We start from the raw sequence: 20,298 nt of genomic DNA on the forward strand, positions 1-20,298 counted from the left end.
AATACAAGGATGTGCATTAAAATTTTTTTCCTTTGAAATCAAAATGCAAGGTAAAACACAAAAGCGTTTTTTAAGTTTCCCAATGTTTTCTAAATTGTAATTAGTGATCTATTATTACAAGGGACGTGGAAATGTAGCACTATGATTTTTAAGTGATGATTTGAAGAGGAGACTAGATTTTCACTATGAGCAAACATTCTATGAAATTTCTTAGAATGTTCCTCAAAATGTAAATGCGTTTTCTGTTGTATTAAGCAAAACAAATGATTTACTTTCATGTGATCTACTTTAAAAATTAATGTTTTACAATCAAGATGCGAATAGTTAAATAGGCAAAATTTGTTTTCTTAGGAGGAGATTGATATTATTTTGACTGATTTTTATTTTTAAAATTGTCAATGATTTCTAGCAATGAGAAAATTACTTTGGGAGCAAAAACTCCTGTATTTTTGTAAATGTGTAACAAATGTGACTAAAAAGAAAGTAAACAGTGGTTTGTGTTAGAATGATTAATGTGAAACATTTTTGTATGCCATATATGCTGGAAGATATATCTATTATGGATACATTAAGACAAACTTGTGCAATCTAACAGTTGTTCTTTTTTTTCCCCAGAGATTTTTAATTTAAAAAATGCTTTAAAATAATTAAAAGAATTTGTAAACCAGGTATATCAGAAGTATGCATTAAATAAACTCACCTGTTATTTTCTCTCGTTCTCAAGACAGGTTCAGCAACATATTGGCTCATTACTTTAACAAAACAAACAAATACTCAAATTGATTTGTATGTATAATGCATGTGTATTAAATGCTGTGATTCTTGAGTCCCTCCAATGCTGTTTTTTTTCCTAAACTTGTATTTAAGTGGCTTTTTCTGTAGAGCAGCTAAAATGAATCTGAGTGAGGTGCTTGTTAAGTTATATTAATTAAATCTTTAGGTCAACATTTTAAGCTTAAGAATGATGACGTTTTTGAGAAGGAATGCCAGTGACATTGTTTTTTCCTCTTGGTCCAGTTAAGTGCATGACTGTCTTGAGTCCTTTGTGTCAAGGTTTTTTTTTTTTTTTTTTTTTTTAATATCTTTATTGGAGTATGATTGCTTTACAAAGGTTTTTTAATATTAGAATTGGAGGTTAAAGATGATACAGACAAAAACTCTTTCCTTCTGTATGTTCACATATGTTGAATATTAATTGTATATTGAATACTGTTTATTGACTTTAAATACATTTTCTCCATTGGTATAATTTTTATTTGTGATTAAGCCCTTTATCTTTTTTGTGGTAGGAATATATCTTTCGATGACTTAGGAATTGAAACATGAATTGTCCTATTTATTTGTTTATTCCAACTGTACACAGAGGCATAGTAGAAATATATTTAAGACCTATAATGTTTGAGCAGCGTTTTGATAAATGCTATTGAGTTTTTCATTTTTGTAAGTAATAAATACTACAGTTTTGTTTAATTCAGGACATATATCAAGGCTGCTATATCTTTATAGTTTGATATTATGCAGTTTCCAGAACTTATGATATAGAAACTTAATCATTATATTTGTAGAAACGTGGAAAAATAAATTTATTAACGGATGCCAACAAAATTGGATAAATACCAAATTTTATTATTTTAACCAGAACTTTATTATATTACATACCACGTTTATAATTATAGCCAGTATTTTATTTCATTTGAATATCAGTACAGATTTTAAACCTAACTCCTGGGGTAGGTGCTGTTTGATATCAAATATTGGTAACATATAATGACAAATAGTGATCTCTAAGTTTATGTGGTCAAAAATATGAGTGACCTTCCCTGAGGCGTATAGTACATACTTCAGTGTTAAAAGTCATTAGAGAGTATTACATGAAAGAATATGTTTTAATTCAGTTGTTTGATTCTCCCCTTAGTTTTTGGTACATTTTAATTCCTCCTGCCCGACATCTTATATTATCATTCTGTAGAATACTTTCACAAGTATTTCATATGTTTTCTGTGGCATCTCACACTGCTCACTTTTTATCCATAGTACCATATGAATTCCCCCTTTCAGGTTTACGCTGCATATTTTAAGCTGCTGATAGAGTAAGTAGATTGCAAGGTAAAGTGACATTTAGCTTTTTGAGCTAGTCTCATTTTTAGCATGAGAGCAGGTTTTTTTTTTTCCCCTGCTCTAAATCTTCTCATATTTCGCATTCAAACAATCTTACTAACATGGAACAAAGAAATTCAGAGATTTGGCTACAGCAGTAATTGAAATGCATCAAAAAGTGGCTACTACAATACAATTTTATTAATGAATGATCTACATTGGTTCCAGCTGTGTCCATGTGATTAGGCCTTCAGCAGGCAACAATGGGTATTTCCCTATTGCTTTTATTTGATTTCCAAGAATGTGTCATCTGTTACATCAGCCCCTGCCAATATGCCCCCGTAAAAGTGTTTTTTTTTTCTTCCAAATTTCTGAAGCATAAGTTGAATACCCACACATATCCCTGCCGAAATATTGTTTCTAGTGAATAATGGCCTAGGTTTGTATGCCTGGTGTTGCATACCAAAATTTCAGAATATAAATTAAAGTAAATGTTTATTAAGTTTATCAGTTAATTTTTGGAAGTGTGGTTGCCTGGTAATGCTAAAGATAGACTAGTTTTGCTTTTACGTTTCCATCTTAATATTTTATTACAGTAGTATAATGTGTTATAGAGGTGGACAAGCTTGCAGATTGAAATGGGGATCGTCCAGATTGTTCCCTTCCCTGGACCATATGGTATAGTTCTAAAAGCCTTTTGTACGCTGTCTGTTCAGCTTATTGTAAACTGAATCTTTATTGCACCTAACAAGATAACCAAATAAAAATGGGCCTGAGAAAAAGGGCTTCCTATCATGTAAGGGCCCTAGAAATATTTGCTTTAAAGGAGATAACTGCAGATGAAATTGAAGTTGAGATGACGTAAACAAAGGAGACTTATTCTGTGAATTTTCTTTTGAGTTCATATGGACTGTAGTCGATTGTCTTTGAATGTTGGTTTTAAAATGAAGGCATTTATGTTATCTGACTATGCTTAGTATCCTTATTTCTCCCATTCTTGCAGTCTCATGAAGATGAGATGTAGTTTTTATCTATTTTTCAGAGGAAGTCTCTACCTATAAACAGTGCCAAGGAGTATATAAGCCCCAGGTTTTACGAACATACAGGTTTTTTTTTTTTTTTTTGACTGATTTCGCTGGGAATTTAGGGCTAGAACTATCAATAGTTTCATCATTTTAGCCATTACCCATACTCAGAGATATCTGTAAAATTTTCTAATTCTTTTTCCTTTTCCTCTGGCCCCTTTACCTATTATGATTCTGTAAAATTCTATTTTAGGAAAATAGGGTAAGAGATTGCTTATTCCATATGCTAAGACTCTTTAAAAGCTGGGAATGTGAGTGATTTCTCCTGACTTTCTCTCCCCTTCCCTCCAAAGTACTACTGTTAGAGAAGAGCATTAGACATTACGCATTGCTTTTTGGCACAAGAGATTTGAAGCTGAAATTCTACCAAATGGGGAAAAAAAAAAAAAAAAAAGGAGAGCCTGTGATGAACATGATTCTTTACTCTATCATTACCCTGAGCCACTGAAAGGGTAACGGAGAGGAACTCAAATGTTATTGGAATGTGTAATTTTCCTCTGAATGGCCACAGTGAAATATATTTGAACAAAAAAGGCAGAAAAAAGTATGTGTGGCATATGGAGTTGATGGTGGTTGAAATTAATGAATCTTTTTAACAGTGTACAATTGAAACTATCTCAAGAACAGTACACATTTAAAATATGTCCAACTGAAACTTACGTAGAGAGACAGATTACTACCTTACTACCTTAGGGAGGCTAATAGAGATAGGTGGGATATGGCAATGATATAATAATGCTAGTGATAAATTGGATGAAGAATACTTGTTGGATATGTATTTTTCAAGTTTGAATTTTTTTCAGAAACAGAGACACTGATTTCAAGTAGCGGGGAGTCTTTCCTATTTTAAAAATACTATTATCTTGAGGTCTTTAATTTATTATGAAGATACTTTTTAAGATGCTCACAAAATTGAAAAACATAGTTTATACTTTCAAATAAGCTAGGTTCCTCTTTCCTTCTCTCTCTTCATTCTCATTTCTTACCCCTTCAGCTGTTTATTTGTGTGTGTATATTACATATATGAATGATTTATATCATGCTATAAGAAATGTTATTTTATAGGTTTGGGGGATTGAAGGTTTCAGTTAGGAAAAGAAATAAAAAAAATCTTGTAATGACTATGCAATAAATGTATTTCCGTGGAAGAGTTAGAACATGTTTATTTAAGTAATCTGGATTACAGAATATTATAGTAAAACTGTGGACATGAAAATTCAAAATTGTTTTTAATTCCTCTAGCTAGAAAGGACTAGATAACAGCTGAATTAAGGAAGAAGGAGCCATAGTCCAACTCAAACATCTCCTCTTTGTTGTAGCTTTCTTTTAATGGTAAAAATGCCTCTGGCTCCAAGTGGTAGATAATCTTACTGACTGTGACTTAAATGAGTAAGGGTTTTATTTGTCTCCTTCGTAAGAAGTCGGGAGGCCGTTAGTTCACAGGTAATTGATGCCATCAGGGGTCCAGGTAACATCATCCTTCTCCATCGTCCTTAGCACATAATGCTTGCTTCTTATTCCACAGATGACTTTTGTACCTATAGAAATTGTGTTTACTTTGAAGCAGGAAGAAAAGTAAAGGGAGCCCAGAAGACTAGTTTTCATGGAGAACTTTCTCTTTTTCTTTAGAAAGAGAGGCCCGCTCCTGGGGACTTCTGCCTACAACTCAGGGGCCAAAAGTGTGTCACCTAACTAACTCTAGAATGAGATAAAAAGTATTTAGCTTTCTAGCCTTTATTTTGGAGGAAGGCAGGGAGAGGGAGAATTGGAATGAGTGTCAAGTGATCCATCCTAAAGTTACCTGCCATACTTCCTTAGTTCTTTTTGTATAGTTAGTTACTTGGACCTTTTTTTTGCGGTACGCGGGCCTCTCACTGTTGTGGCCTCTCCCGTTGCGGAGCACAGGCTCCGGATGCGCAGGCTCAGCGGCCATGGCTCACGGGCCCAGCTGCTCCGTGGTATGTGGGATCTTCCCAGACCAGGGCACGAACCCGTGTCCCCTGCATCGGCAGGCGGACTCTCAACCACTGCGCCACCAGGGAAGCCCCTGTTGCTTGGACCTTTGAACTTCCCGGGTACTTGTAGAAAGTGTTGACTTAAAAAAATGCACAACGTGAGAGTTGAGAGTTAAGTTTTATTTGGGGCAAAATGAGGACTGCAGCCCGGGAGACAGCATTTCAGATAACTCTGAGAAACTGCTCCAAGGAGGTGAGGGGAGGAGCCAGGATATATAGGAGTTTTGCAACAAAAGGGCAGGTAGTCGGGAACGTCAAAAGATTACTGTTAATTAAAGAAAACCAGATATCTCAAGGACTTTAGCGCTTCTCTGTGTACGGAAAGATTCGAGAATCTGGGCTCACGGAAATCATTCCTTTGATATGCACCTCAGCTATCTGGGGCCAGTATCCTGTATTTTCACATCCTGAGTTTCCTTAGGGCTCACTACAGGGAGTGGCCGCAGTCTGATGGCTGCTAGATGGCAGGTGTTCTTTTCAGCCCTGAGTCTCCTCAGGGCTCATAAGCTCACAATGGAGGGTTGCAATCGTTGGTGACTGTGGCATCCTTTGTTTATTGATGTGGCAGGAAATATTCAATTCCATTTATAAGTATTCCATTTATCAAAAGCAACTTGCTGGGCTTCCCTGGTGGCGCAGTGGTTAAGAATCCTCCTGCCAGTGCAGGGGACACGGGTTCGTGCCCCGATCAGGGAAGATCCCACATGCCGCGGAGCAACTAAGCCCGTGCGCCACAACTACTGAGCCTGCGCTCTAGAGCCCGCGAGCTACAGTTACTGAAGCCTGCACACCTAGAGCCCGTGCTCCGCAGCGGGAGAAGCCCACTCACCACAGAGAAAAGCGACCCCCACTCGTCGCAACTAGAGAGGGCCCGCGCGCAGCAACAGAAACCCAACTCAGCCATAAATAAATAAATAAATAAATAAATAAATAAATAAATTTGTTTAAAAAAAAAAAAGCGCAACTTGATGTTTGTTCCCTTTTGACATCCAGTACATGTGTTTTGGTATTGTGAGGTTATGTTTCTGTGACTGAGGACAGAAACTCTAATTAGGTCATCTTGGTGTCCTTACTACACTCAGCACAGTGCCTAGATAGACCCTCAATAAAACACTTGTTAAATGAATGAGTAAGTAATAAGAAATATATTTGTTAATATAATTGGTATAAACCATTTATACATGTAAAGGGCACAGTCATATTTTTAATTTGTGAGGGTTGTGGACTAAATTTTATAAAATTGTTCATTATTGCTAAGGGGACATCAATGTAAAGATGTCAAAGTCGTTTTGAGTAGAAGATATTCCGTTACAAGGGTTATAGAAAAATCCTCAAAATGACTTAGTACCAGTACTTTTGTTGGAGCAAGTTATTCCATGGGTAAATAAAAAAATGTAATTTTTTAAACTCCATGAATAGATTATTGTTTAAACAAGGATATTTTGTAGTTCTCATATATTAAGATTTCAGTTTTTAAAGAATAAGCAATTTTGAGTTTATTAATGAGGCAAATAAGTCATTTGATAATTTATATTATTGATGTTGATTTATAAGGAGGAGTTATTAGATCCTTGGAAGCCTTATGGCTAAGAGCACACTAAATCAGAATTTATCCTAGATGGCATTTTGGCTATATTCTTTCTTTCAATTCTTAGAGTGATAGCTTCATATTTTCCCACTGTGCATGCAAATGGTTACATACAATAGAAAAACATGTCTGAAAGAAACCCTAAGAAGTCATCTTTACATCTGCTTGCTTTGCCCTAAACTAAGAAGAAAGCAGGCTATCTCTTCTTTCAAAATCTGCAGAACAAATGGCTCAGAGTATAACTTGGTAGTGTGAATCAGTGCTTCACAACTCCTCCTATGTCTAACCTAAATCCCTTTTGTTGTATTTTCATTCTGTTTCTTTTATTTTGACCTCAGAGGACAAAGCAAACAACTATCCACTATCTCCCATACAACATCCCCTATATAGCACTATTTTAATAAATTCCTCCCTTTTCATTCACGATGGCAGGGTTGTTGGCACCTTAATTACTAAAACAACCTGTGCATGGATAGAACTTATCTCAGAGCAGGGAATGTATTCAAGTATCTGGAACTCAAATTTTCTATCTGAGCAGTTTATAGTCACTGAAAATAGAGGAGGCCCTTTTAACATTCAGAAGCAGTCCTGGGAGAGAGTGCCTACATAATCACAATTTAGGCAAGATAGTTTTCTAGATTTGGAATTGGGTATCCATAGTCAGTCTCTTGGTCCTTAAGATGCTGTTTTGGTCATACTTCAGGAAGTAATAATTTATAGGCCAACACTTTGCACTTAAAAATATTGCTTGTAAAAGTTCAGCCCTTTCTCACTATTTTCATCTTTGTATTCTCAGCAATTAATAGAGTGTCTGGCCTAAAGTAGGCACTTAGTAAATATTTGTTAAATGAATTGTTTGAGTATCCCTTGGTAATGCTTCCTAATATAGGTAACTTTAGGCTTTGCATTTCCCCATTCCTCTTTAATTTTATGCTGCCCAATAAGCACTCATGGTTTACTTTTTGTTGTCTTTGTCCTCATTCAATGATACCTGCAATGATTTAGAACTTATCTGAATAGCTGATTGCTGGACAGTTCACTTTATAATGCTGCTATAATCTTCAATTCAGGAATACCTCTTTTGCCCCCTCACCTTTTGTGAGGGCTTCTTGTAGTCTATTGACGAGAATTTGAAACACATTAATTGAATGCCTGGCATACAAAGTACTTTGCTTGGATTATGCATAGATATAAATATGAATTGTACACAAACTCTGCTGCCAGAGAAACAAAATCTGGTTGGGAAGACACACACATATACTCTACAACGATAGTATAAGTAGGATTGTGGTAGCTGCTCTTATTGGGGGTGTAAGCCAAGTTGGTGTTACTACAGAGGAAGGAGTAATTAATTCTGATGGGCTGAATATGGGTAAGCAGTTGACTTAAACCTTCATGGATGAAATGGGATTTCAGTGGAGTCTTGAACTGTATATATGTAGGAATTTGACAGGTAGTAAAGGTGAAAGGATTCCAGAAAGAAGAAGTAGCACTAGCAGTGCTTGATGGTGGGAATGTATATGGAATGTTTGATATATGGCAAGGAGTCTGTTGTGTTTGGAGTAATGGTGGGCTTGTGGCAGTGATAGGAATTGAGGCTAAAAAGGAACTTGGGACCAAATTGTAAGAGGTCTTGTTTCTTGTTAAGTAATTTTCTTTCTTAGGTAGAAATAATCATAGGATTTTGAGAGGATGGACACTAAGGTACCTGCAAATTTCAGAGGAAGAATGGAAGACAGATTAAATGTTGTTGAGCTTGAGGATGATAAGGGAGGCTGAGGGCAGAAGGGCTTGGGAGGGGAGGGCCTGATCCCAGAGGCCTGGGGTGGGTCAGCTGAAAGCCCTGCAGGTTGTTGATTTGTTCAGAGTTGTGCCGCAGTGTCCTGGCTCCCAATAGTGGGTGCTTTCCAATTTTGAGCCTTCTTTCCACTATGTCATTTTGGAAGACTGTGAAACAGTCTTCCCCACAACTGGGAGACTAAGTATTTTAGCCCGAATTCTACAATAGAAGAAAGCAAAAGGAGAAAAGAGTTGAATGGTTGTTGAATGAACCAAGAGTATCTGCACATTTCTTCAGTTCTTCTTTGTAATTGGGATTTTGGCCGCTGTACTTCCTAGGCTCTTGGTTCATCTTCTTGAAGTAGAACTTGCTATTGGTCCCTATTTGAGAACCAGTTCAACTGGTTAATAACATTTTTCACTCTGTATTGTAATTATATCCAGGCTTGAGGCCAGAAACTATATTTGGGTCATTTTAATATCACAAAACACTTAGCCTAATTTTCAGAATGTAATCATTCAATAAATGCTTGTTGAATAAAGCAAATTTGTTTATGCTTTGCTGTCACACAGACCTTCCTGCTCTCTGCACATGCCAAGCATATTCCATCTCAGTATCTTGCTGTGCCTACTGCCTGGAAGGCTTTAGATCCAGGTCCGCAGAGCCTCCTGCCTCTCTTCTTCTGGTTTCTGTTTAGATGTCATCTCATCATCAGTGAAGCGTCCTCAGTCAACTCCATATAAAATCCTGCCCTTCCCCAACCCGTCCTCAGCAGCCCTTATTCTCTATTACCCTGTGTTATTTTTCTTTATACTACACCATCTGATGTACATTTACTTGATGATTGTCGTTTTACTCCAATTAGAAAGAAATTTCTTATGATAACAGGAACGTTTGTTTTGTTGCCCAGTTTATCCCCAAGTACCCGGAACAATGATAGGCACGTAGCAGGCATGATAGATATTTGCTAAATGAATGAATGGTAAAAACTAGACTGAAAAGGAAAATAAACATTCATTTGCGGGTTTGTTTATTGTTTTATGCAAGCAATGGTATTGTTACAACTTTTATGATATCAGATCATTAATATTGCTCTCAGAAAAATAAAAACAAATTCTATTTTTTATAGATTGTGCCTGTGAAATCTAATTATGGATTAGTATTTGTTTTAAAAATATTTGAATGCCAAGCATATCCAGTTAGAAAACACTTTTATTATCCATGCCAGCTTAATTTTTAAGGCAGTGAAATGGAAGACTGTCATTTCAGCAAGCAACTTATTTTCATTTGTGAGAATGGAATATTTTGAATATTCTAATTGATTTTTGAGGATGGTTTTACAAGAAAATAATCCTTGTTTCTATTTTCTCAGAAAGGTGTGAGCTTATGACTGACTTTGGATAAATGTCTGGAAGAGCGTCAGTCCCAAAGTAAAAAATGGCAGTCTTGAGATACTGAACACTTTAAAAAAGACCTGATTAAAAAAATTATTTTATATGTATATTTAAAGTTTACAAAGCAATCTAGACTGCTGATCATGAACTCAGCCTTCTCTTTTGTTGTATTTTACTGCAAATTCACTTGGATATTTTTCCAGAAATCTGAAGTTTGTAATTTGGCAATGAAAAAGTTGGTTATCAAATCAATATTGTTATTATTTTTAAAAAATTTATTTATTTTATGTATTTATTTTTGGCTGCATTGGGTCTTCGTTGCTGTGTAGGGGCTTTCTCTAGTTGCGGAGAGCAGGGGCTACTCTTCGTTGTGGTGCGCGGGCTTCTCATTGCGGTGGCTTCTCTTGTTGCGGAGCACGGGCTGTAGAGCACAGGCTCAGTAGTTGTGGCGCACGGGCTTAGTTACTATGCAGTATGTGGGATTTTCCCGGACCAGGGCTCAAACCTGTGTCCCCTGCATTGGCAGGCGGATTCTTAACCACTGTGACACCAGGGAAGCCCTTAAAATCAATATTATTATATGGCTTTTGGTGTCATAAGAATTCCCTTTTGGAAACCCATAGAAACTCATTTTTTCTCACCATAAACTTTATCTGTCACTTTTCTGTAAGGTCAGAGTACTAATGTTGGAGGTGATCTGCTCTGGGACAGAGAGTCAACAAATTGGCAATAAAGTTAAAAAATGCCATGTGGAGCTTTCCTAGGATTAGGATTTCTTCTTCATATCAAGTTCGTGCTCGTTTTAAAATATGGAAAGTTATATATTGACAGGTGTATTCTTAGTGTCCCTTTAAAAATAGATGGAATGATAAGCTTGTCTCTAATTTTTCATTTACATGTTTCATATTTTTATTAGTATTTTTGTGTTTTCTGGAGGTTAATTTTTAATTACTTGTATACTTTTAGCGGTAGGTTGTTTTCTTCCTACATTTGTAAGTGAAGTTTTTCAGTATAGATGGTTTTAAAAATGAAATATGATGAAATAGTTACATAGGAAAACAATTCCAGGAATAATAGAGTTATTTCTTATTACTTGAAAATGAAACATGGTGTTTGAATTGTAAAAAGTACTAGAATTTGGAGGCTCCATTTAAAAATATCCATTTCATAGTAAATGGATCATATACCATGATCAAGTGGGATTTATCCCAGGGATGCAAGCATTCTTCAATATACACAAATCAATCAATGTGATACACCATATTAACAAATTGAAGGAGAAAAACCATATGATCATCTCAATAGATGCAGAGAAAGCTTTCGACAAAATTCAACACCCATTTATGATAAAAACCCTGCAGAAAGTAGGCATAGAGGGAACTTTCCTCAACATAATAAAGGCCATATATGACAAACCCACAGCCAGCATCGTCCTCAATGGTGAAAAACTGAAACCATTTCCACTAAGATCAGGAACAAGACAAGGTTGCCCACTCTCACCACTCTTATTCAACATAGTTTTGGAAGTTTTAGCCACAGCAATCAGAGAAGAAAAGGAAATAAAAGGAATCCAAATTGGAAAAGAAGAAGTAAAGCTGTCACTGTTTGCAGATGACATGATACTATACATAGAGAATCCTAAAGATGCTACCAGAAAACTACTAGAGCTAATCAATGAATTTGGTAAAGTTGCAGGATACAAAATTAATGCACAGAAATCTCTGGCATTCCTATATACTAATGATGAAAAATCTGAAAGTGAAATCAAGGAAACACTCCCATTTACCATTGCAACAAAAAGAATAAAATATCTAGGAATAAACCTACCTAAGGAGACAAAAGACCTGTATGCAGAAAATTATAAGACACTGATGAAAGAAATTAAAGATGATACAAATAGATGGAGAGATGTTCCATGTTCTTGGATTGGAAGAATCAACATTGTGAAAATGACTGTACTACCCAAAGCAATCTACAGATTCAGTGCAATCCCTATCAAACTACCACTGGCATTTTTCACAGAACTAGACCAAAAAATTTCACAATTTGTATGGAAACACAAAAGACCCCGAATAGCCAAAGCAATCTTGAGAACGAAAAATGGAGCTGGAGGAATCAGGCTCCCTGACTTCAGACTATACTACAAAGCTACAGTAATCAAGACAGTATGGTACTGGCACAAAAACAGAAAGATAGATCAATGGAACAGGATAGAAAGCCCAGAGTTAAACACACGGACATATGGTCACCTTGTCTTTGATAAAGGAGGCAGGAATGTACAGTGGAGAAAGGACAGTCTCTTCAATAAGTGGTGCTGGGAAAACTGGATAGGGACATGTAAAAGTATGAGATTAGATCACTCCCTAACACCATACACAAAAATAAGCTCAAAATGGATTAAAGACCTAAATGTAAGGCCAGACACTATCAAACTCTTAGAGGAAAACATAGGCAGAACACTCTATGACATAAATCACAGCAAGATCCTTTTTGACCTACCTCCTAGAGAAATGGAAATAAAGACAAAAATAAACACATGGGACCTAATGAAACTTAAAAGCTTTTGCACAGCAAAGGAAACCATAAACAAGACCAAAAGACAACCCTCAGAATGGGAGAAAATATTTGCAAATGGAGCAACTGACAAAGGATTAATCTCCAAAATTTATAAACAGCTCATGCAGCTCAATAACAAAAAAACAACCCAATCCAGAAATGGGCAAAAGACCTAAATAGACATTTCTCCACAGAAGATATACAGACTGCCAACAAACACATGAAAGGATGCTCAACATCTTTACTCATTAGAGAAATGCAAATCAAAACTACAATGAGATATCATCTCACACCAGTCAGAATGGCCATCATCAAAAATTCTACAAACAATAAATGCTGGAGAGGGTGTGGAAAAAAGGGAACACTCTTGCACTGCTGGTGGGAATGTGAATTGGTACAGTCGCTATGGAGAACAGTATGGAGGTTCCTTAAAAAACTACAAATAGAACTACCATATGACCCAGCAATCCCACTACTAGGCATATACCCTGAGAAAACCATAATTCAAAAAGAGACATGTACCAAAATGTTCATAGCAGCCCTATTTACAATAGCCCGGAGCTGGAAACAACCTAAGTGTCCATCATCGGATGAATGGATAAAGAAGATGTGGCACATATATACAATGGAATATTACTCAGCCATAAAAAGAAATGAAATTGAGCTATTTGTAATGAGGTGGATAGACCTAGAGTCTGTCATACAGAGTGAAGTAAGTCAGAAAGAGAAAGACAAATACTGTATGCTAACACATATATATGGAATTTAAGAAAAAAAAATGTCATGAAGAACATAGGGGTAAGACAGGAATAAAGACACAGACCTACTAGAGAATGGACTTGAGGATATGGGGAGGGGGAAGGGTAAGCTGTGACAAAGTGAAAGAGCGGCATGGACATATATACACTACCAAACATAAGGTAGATAGCTAGTGGGAAGCAGCCGCATAGCACAGGGAGATCAGCTCGGTGCTTTGTGACCGCCTGGAGGGGTGGGATAGGGAGGGTGGGAGGGAGACGCAAAAGGGAGGGGATATGGAAACATATGTATATGTATAACTGATTAAATTTGTTATAAAGCAAAAAAGAAAAAAAAAAAAAGAAAGAAAAAAAAAACAAACAAAAAAAAACCCAAACTAACAGAAAGCCCTGTGTATGAAGGTATTCAATTCAGTGAGGCTGAAAGCAACGATTCCCATTAAGAGGGGAATGATTAGCAAATGACTGTCCATTAATGGAAGAGAAAGAATATTAGGAAACTATTAAAGTATATTATGTGAAAAATAAATAACATGTACAAATGTGTACTGTGATGTTAAGTAAGAAAAGCAAATCATAAAATTACTTATCATGATTATGACTATGCACATACATGTATTAATTCCTTCAAGAAAACTTATTGAACACTTACTATTTACCAGGTGTAGTGCTATGTACAGGAAACACAAAGGTGAAAAGACATGATCCCCTACTTTCAAGGAGGTTTGGTCTAAGTGGAAATTACACAAACAAACTGAAAGGTGTTTTAACTCACAAAATGCTTTTGGGAGGGGGAAGGAAGTTAAAGCCTGCTGGAGAAGTAAGGAAATACTTCACAAAAGGGCTAAGACATATGTAGACAATAACAAAAGAGAATATGAAAAAAAAATCAGTTGTATTAGGGCAGAGAGATTGCGAGTCATTTATCTTTGTACTTCCAAATTTCTTATAATGTGAAATGTTTAAATGTTTTTAGATACAAAAAAATTGAAGATGTAAAAAAAAATATATTTCTCTACTAAGCTTGAGTTGCCATTGAGTTAATATTAATTAATTAAAAATAGCAGCTTTATTGAGATATAATTCACATGCCATAAAATTCAACTTTATCAAGTATCCAGTTAATATTTATTGAGTATCCATTCATCTATTGCATGTATCTAAATATAGGCATGATCTGAGTGGTTATGAGACGAGACAGTCTTTTAATGTTGCAGGACGGTGTCTCTAGTAGTTGGATAGCCAATGAGTTTCTTTTTTCAAACATGTGTAACACATATGGATGATAATGCGATGACATTTTTCTTCTTTCTTAATACAGACACTTTGGAAACTAAGTGTGAAACTAGAAGTTCTTTCAGTTTTATTCACCTTAATTAAATATTTCCCCTTATTTCAAGACGCATACCTAATTATTTACGGCTCCAATTAATTTTGACATTTTACTTGAACTTTAAAACTTTGAGTTTGTGCTATACTTACCCATGTTCCTATTCAAAACCATAACTACCAAAATAATATTTTAGTTCTTAACACGCTCTGTCAAAGTACAGCTCCAGATTTCTTATATATAGTAAATAAAGATCTTGATCTGTTTATAATTATTTAATAATTCAAGTACATTTTTAAAAAATTATTTATTTTTGGCTGTGTTCGGTCTGTTGTTGCACGCGGACTTTCTCTAGTTGCGGGGAGCGGGGGCTACTCTTCGTTGCGGTGCGCGGACTTCTCATTGCGGTGGCTTCTCTTGTTGCGGAGCACAGGCTCTAGGGCGTGCAGGCTTCAGTAGTTGTGGCTCGCGGGCTCTAGAGCGCAGACTCAGTAGTTGTGGCGCACGGGCTTAGTTGCTCCGCGGCATGTGGGATCCTCCCGGACCAGGGCTCGAACCCGTGTCCCCCGCATTGGCAGGTGGATTCTTAACCACTGCACCACCAGGGAAGGCCCTCGAGTACATTTTTAAATTAATTGAGTATTACTTTTATTTCATGCATTAGGCAAGCAGTATTTGCAAAATCAAATTATAGTGTTTGTGACTAACCCTAGCTGCATTAGTTTAACCCTTGATGATTATTTTTTTAATAAGTTTCCTTATAGCAATAGCAGTTAAAATAATTTGAAAACCACTTGCAATCTCCTGAAGGGGAGTAAGCCTTCAGTAATTGGGAAGTAGTTTGTTATTTCAAATGATTTGGCCTCCTTCCCTAAAGTTAAGAAAAATTTATAGTTTCTTTTAAGTTGAAACATATTCAGTGAAGATAACTTGAAGAATAAAATGAAGTACAAAGAGAAAAACAAAATCACTCATAATTCTACCATAAATGATTATTTATATCTACCTGTGTGCATGTGCACTCTCTCATGTTTATCTAGTCATTCCATCATATATTTTAATATATTCATTTCATGCAGTCACACAATAGTAGAGACATTTTCCCATGCCAGTAAACAGTCTTCATTATGATTTTTGATCATTAATCATTTGATCATAAGAAATCCTTTTTTTTTTTTTTGATATTTTGATTGTTTTCAATTTGGGGCAAAGACTTTAAGAAAGATTCTTGAGAAGTTCCAGAGTTAATTGTTAGAAGTGTTATTGTTGAATCAAAAGATATGCATAGTTTTCAAACCTTTTGTATTATGTTCAAATGTGATAGGACATTTTAATACTTTCAAGCAGATCTAGCCTTATGCATTAGTAGAGTAGGTAGCAGCCTTCAGCTTGTGTTTGCAGGACTTGAGAAGGGTCCTTTTAATTCACAACTATTCTCATCTACAATTAACCCTTGAACAACTCAGGTTTGAACTGCATGGGTCTGCATATACCGGAATAGTTTTCAGTAGTAAATACTACAGTACTCTAGGGTCTGTGGTGGGTTGGATTTGCACATTGGAAGGAACTTACTATAAATTATACATGGATTAACCCCCCTCTTCCTCTTGTTCTTCAAGGCTCAACTGTACTTTGCAGATGGCTGAAATTTCACCATCACCTGTCGCTCCTTTGTCTCCTACAGGTACTCCCAGGAGAGGTAACACATTGCGCCTGGCAGGCATTTACTCTGAACAATCTGAAGGAGTTTATCTGATATTTTAAATTTAGTTCTTGCAAGTAAAGTTTGGAAACAAGGCACGAAAAGGGACATCAGAGCATTGAGCAAGAGGGATAATAAGTGGAAGCAAAGTATTTCTTTACTTCATTCAGTTCTACTAAAATCAGTTGAATGACCATTATATGAAATACAGGATATTATATAGCTAGTTTTAGGAGTTTAAGTTATTATCTTTCTCAACAGTGATTCAGGCTGTTTGTTAACTTTGAATGCTAATTAATCCAGTAGAGAGACTTACGGTCCCAGATATGGAACACATATATGCCAGTAGAGATGCAAGGGGGAATTAATTAACTCCTAAGCAACCTTACTCTGTTTGAACACACTGTTTGCAAACTGTGAAATTACTTCCTTAAGAGATAGTGAGGATGCAGAGTGCGGCTTTGGGTAGTTTGCAAAGAATACTCTGTGCTGTAGGGTCTGCCTCATTAGACCAAATATTTGTATTATTGGAATGTCTCCTTGAAAAACCATTTGATAAAGAGATAATAGTGACAAGCAAGGCCACTAGATAGATAAAAGTCATAGTGCTTGCTGCAATCCGGGAACTTTGAGCTATTGCTTATCTTCTTTTAGTGGAAACTTGTGTGTCAGATGATATGGGCAAGCCTGTGCAAAACTATGGAGAATAGTAGACCTTCTAGAAATTATATACCCTTGTCTGTGTAATTCCTTTACATTACTCAATAGGCTCATTCCTAAATATCTTCAGGATATTAAAATCCCAGTCTATTATTATCAGACTGACTCTTTCTCTTATAATAGTGAGTAGCTAATGATATGCCCCTTGTGATATTTAAAAATAGTGATACAGCTCTCATTACCACATCTGTTAGCCCCAGATTTACTCAGTCCTGGTCTAAACTGGGTTTCTGGGCTTTTTAAAATTTATCAGTAACAATCCCTAGACTCTATCTAGAGATGACTTCTTAAACTACCAATAAATGTCTTAGAATATTGGCAAATCAGAAGATGCTTGAAAAATATATGGCAACTAGAAAAAGACCTGTTACAGTAAATAAACAGAAGAAAACACACTTTTAACTAATGCTACTTCTAATAGATTTCTATATTCATGTGGAACTTTGGAGATGAGAGAAGTGACACTAAATATTTTAATTGATACATCTTTATGGTTTTATTGATTTGGATCTTAAAGGACAGATTCTAATACTGGCTTCACGTCATACTTCCTAACACCATTTAAAAAATATGTTACTGCAGGGCGACTTTCACTGATATAAAATGAATTTTAAAATATTAAAAGTATCTAACATCAGTACTAAGGATTTCTGTTTCTGGCTCTCTGCTCCTCTGTGGAAATTTCTTTTTCTTCTCCCAACTGTTTACCTGATACTCTTTTGCCCCCTGATTTTGCATTTCTTTTAAGTTGATTTCCCTCACTGATAAACAGATTGAGTTGTGAGATTATGTCCTTTTTATTTTTCACTGGAAGTGAGTAAATCCAGAATGTTATACTTGGTGACATTTATTTCAACTCATCAAGGGAATGCCACCCATGTTTGCTTGGTTTGCTGCACTTCAAATAGGACATTGAGAATGCTTGAGTGTTAGTGTAACTTTGCTATCTCTGTTTCAGAATTAACTGAAAATGTGACATGTGCCTCCCACTTGGAGAGGGAAACTTCTCAACAATTTTTTTTTAGTTAATACGTATTAAGTTCTTAAAAGATGTTTGAGTGAGATGCACTAGTGCCAGGGTAGTTAAGAAGCTGTTAGTCATTTTGTTTTAAATTTGTTTGGTGTATATATTTATAATTACCTTGCACAGCTAGGTCTGAGTTAAAATTTGGCATAGAAGTCCATGTAGGGTAGCAAGATAATGCTTCTGTCTAATAAAAAATGTCAGTGTAATGATTAAACCAGTTGAATCCTTCCAGGTTATAGACTTGACTGTCCTTTGGTTAAATATTCTTACAGAGTCCAGTCAGGTCAGAGAAGGTAGTTGCCCATGGTATGAAACGTGATTTCCAAACACCTCAGCAGGGCTGTTGGCAGAACTGTTTTCCTTAGAATGAGGTGTGTCATTTTGAATACAATAAGATGCCACCTGTTATATTTAGATGATGATAGAAAGTGTGCATTAAGTTCTGTCCATGAGAGTAAATAGTACTTAGTGGTAGTAAGGGGTGATTATTTGTGGTTGATAATAATAAAGGTCTTGGATGAATTAGAAAGAAATTGTCGAGGCCATTGCTAAAGGGTTTTATGTGTTTATAGACTCAATGCACATTTGTTGAATACCTTCTGTTTGCTATGTGCTGGGGGTATAGTGATAATCAAGCAGACCTGGTCACTTTACTCATGGAACTTAATATCCAGGGGAGGAAATGGGTATTATGTAATCACTCATGTAAATATAGTCTACAAGGGGTAAGTACTGAGAAGTACTACAGATTGTTACATCAAGGGGACCTGGACTTTGTTTGATGGTTACTGTAGCTAATTATGAAATAGACTGAATATAGCCCTATGGCTGACCTCCTCCCCTCCCCCTCCACACCTTTCTTGCTATATGAATCTTGGATATTGTCTTTTGTCCATCCTATTATCCTATCAGAAAATTGCCAGTCTAGAGCTGGGGGATGAAGGATAAGGGTGGTGAGGTGAGGGGAGGGATGATTATACAGGACTCAGGAAGAAGTCACAAAAGTTTGAGTTTTGTGATCCTAACCATTTGGTATTCAGTTTTGTGTGACTTATACCACCGATGTCCTAGATTTACAAACTATTGGGAGTTCTTATTAAATGTAATATGCAATAAATATATCTATCATCTTATAGTGACATTTACATTCCACATGCATATACATTTATACTGCAATATATACCATTATGTAGTAATAATTATTAAATATTGATATTCAATCCAAAAACTACAAAGACTAGGAAATGGAGGCACCTTTTACTTAGGTCATATCAGGTGCCTGGAGTGAAGTATAATGGAAAGATATGTGAATATGGGGTTAGAAACCCTGGTAAGTTTAAACCCTTGCTCTGTCACTTATTCTTTTTTTTTTTTTTTTTTTTTTTTTTTTTGCGGTAGGCGGGCCTCTCACTGTTGTGGCCTCTCCCCCTGCAGAGCACAGGCTCCGGATGCGCAGGCTCAGCAGCCATGGCTCACGGGCCCAGCCGCTCTGCTGCATGTGGGATCTTCCCAGACCGGGGCACGAACCCGTGTCCCCTGCATCGGCAGGCGGACTCTCAACCACTGCGCCACCAGGGAAGCCCTGTCACTTATTCTTTGATGCCAATAGTCTCTAGTTCTTCTTCTATAAAAGAGAAGTGATTGAACAGTGGCACCAGCCTTCCTTCCATCTATGATTCTGCGATTCACTCTGGCTTCTCCACTTAGGGGTCCATATCCGAATGGGTCTGATAACCCTATTTTCTCCCACTGAAGCTGATTTGCAGCCCATTTCAGGAAGGTGGAAAACTTGGAGAAATGCCATCTTGAGAAAGCAAATACATTATTCATCTTGTCAAACTTTTATAAAATGCACAGTTGTTGGCAGAAGGTATTTAAAAATGCCTTTTTTCCTTCCCTGTTGAATAAAACCCTAATTACTAAATGTGGAATGGGATCTCCAGATTGATCGTGAGGGAATTGGTTACTCATCCTACTTCCATTTCTAGTATTAAACTAGTATAACGATAGATCAAACAATAAAAAACGGTAGGTGATTTTCAAAATTCATGGATCTCAGAGATATTCTCTTAGGCCGTGAAACTTGCTTTGGCCTAGAATTCAGTTGCTTATGGTGTTTCTCCCACTTCTTTAATCACTGTTACTTCTGTTGCATTAGTAGGTTAAGACAAACACGCATCTACATGAAAATAATTTATTCATTTCAGTAAATTCAGTGAACAGTAAGAAAAAAGAATAAGTATTTG

At 36.3% G+C, this 20,298-nt stretch overlaps 1 protein-coding gene across 9 annotated transcripts in view; it reads left to right on the plus strand.

Moving 5' to 3' along the window:
* Window positions 1-20,298, plus strand: part of GTDC1 (glycosyltransferase like domain containing 1) — a 390,290-nt gene that overhangs the window by 78,325 nt on the left and 291,667 nt on the right. For 2 of the 9 annotated variants that reach the window (XM_081242639.1, XM_081242640.1), the window contains exon 3: window positions 16,223-16,302. The exons of the other annotated variants lie outside the window; for them this stretch is intronic. The gene's annotated coding sequence lies outside the window, so the exon portion shown is untranslated. The remainder of the gene's footprint in view (window positions 1-16,222; window positions 16,303-20,298) is intronic. 9 annotated transcript variants of the gene reach the window in all.

Source organism: Mesoplodon bidens (genome assembly GCF_964165515.1).
Source record: "Mesoplodon bidens genome assembly, chromosome: 8".
Lineage (NCBI taxonomy): Eukaryota > Metazoa > Chordata > Mammalia > Artiodactyla > Ziphiidae > Mesoplodon > Mesoplodon bidens.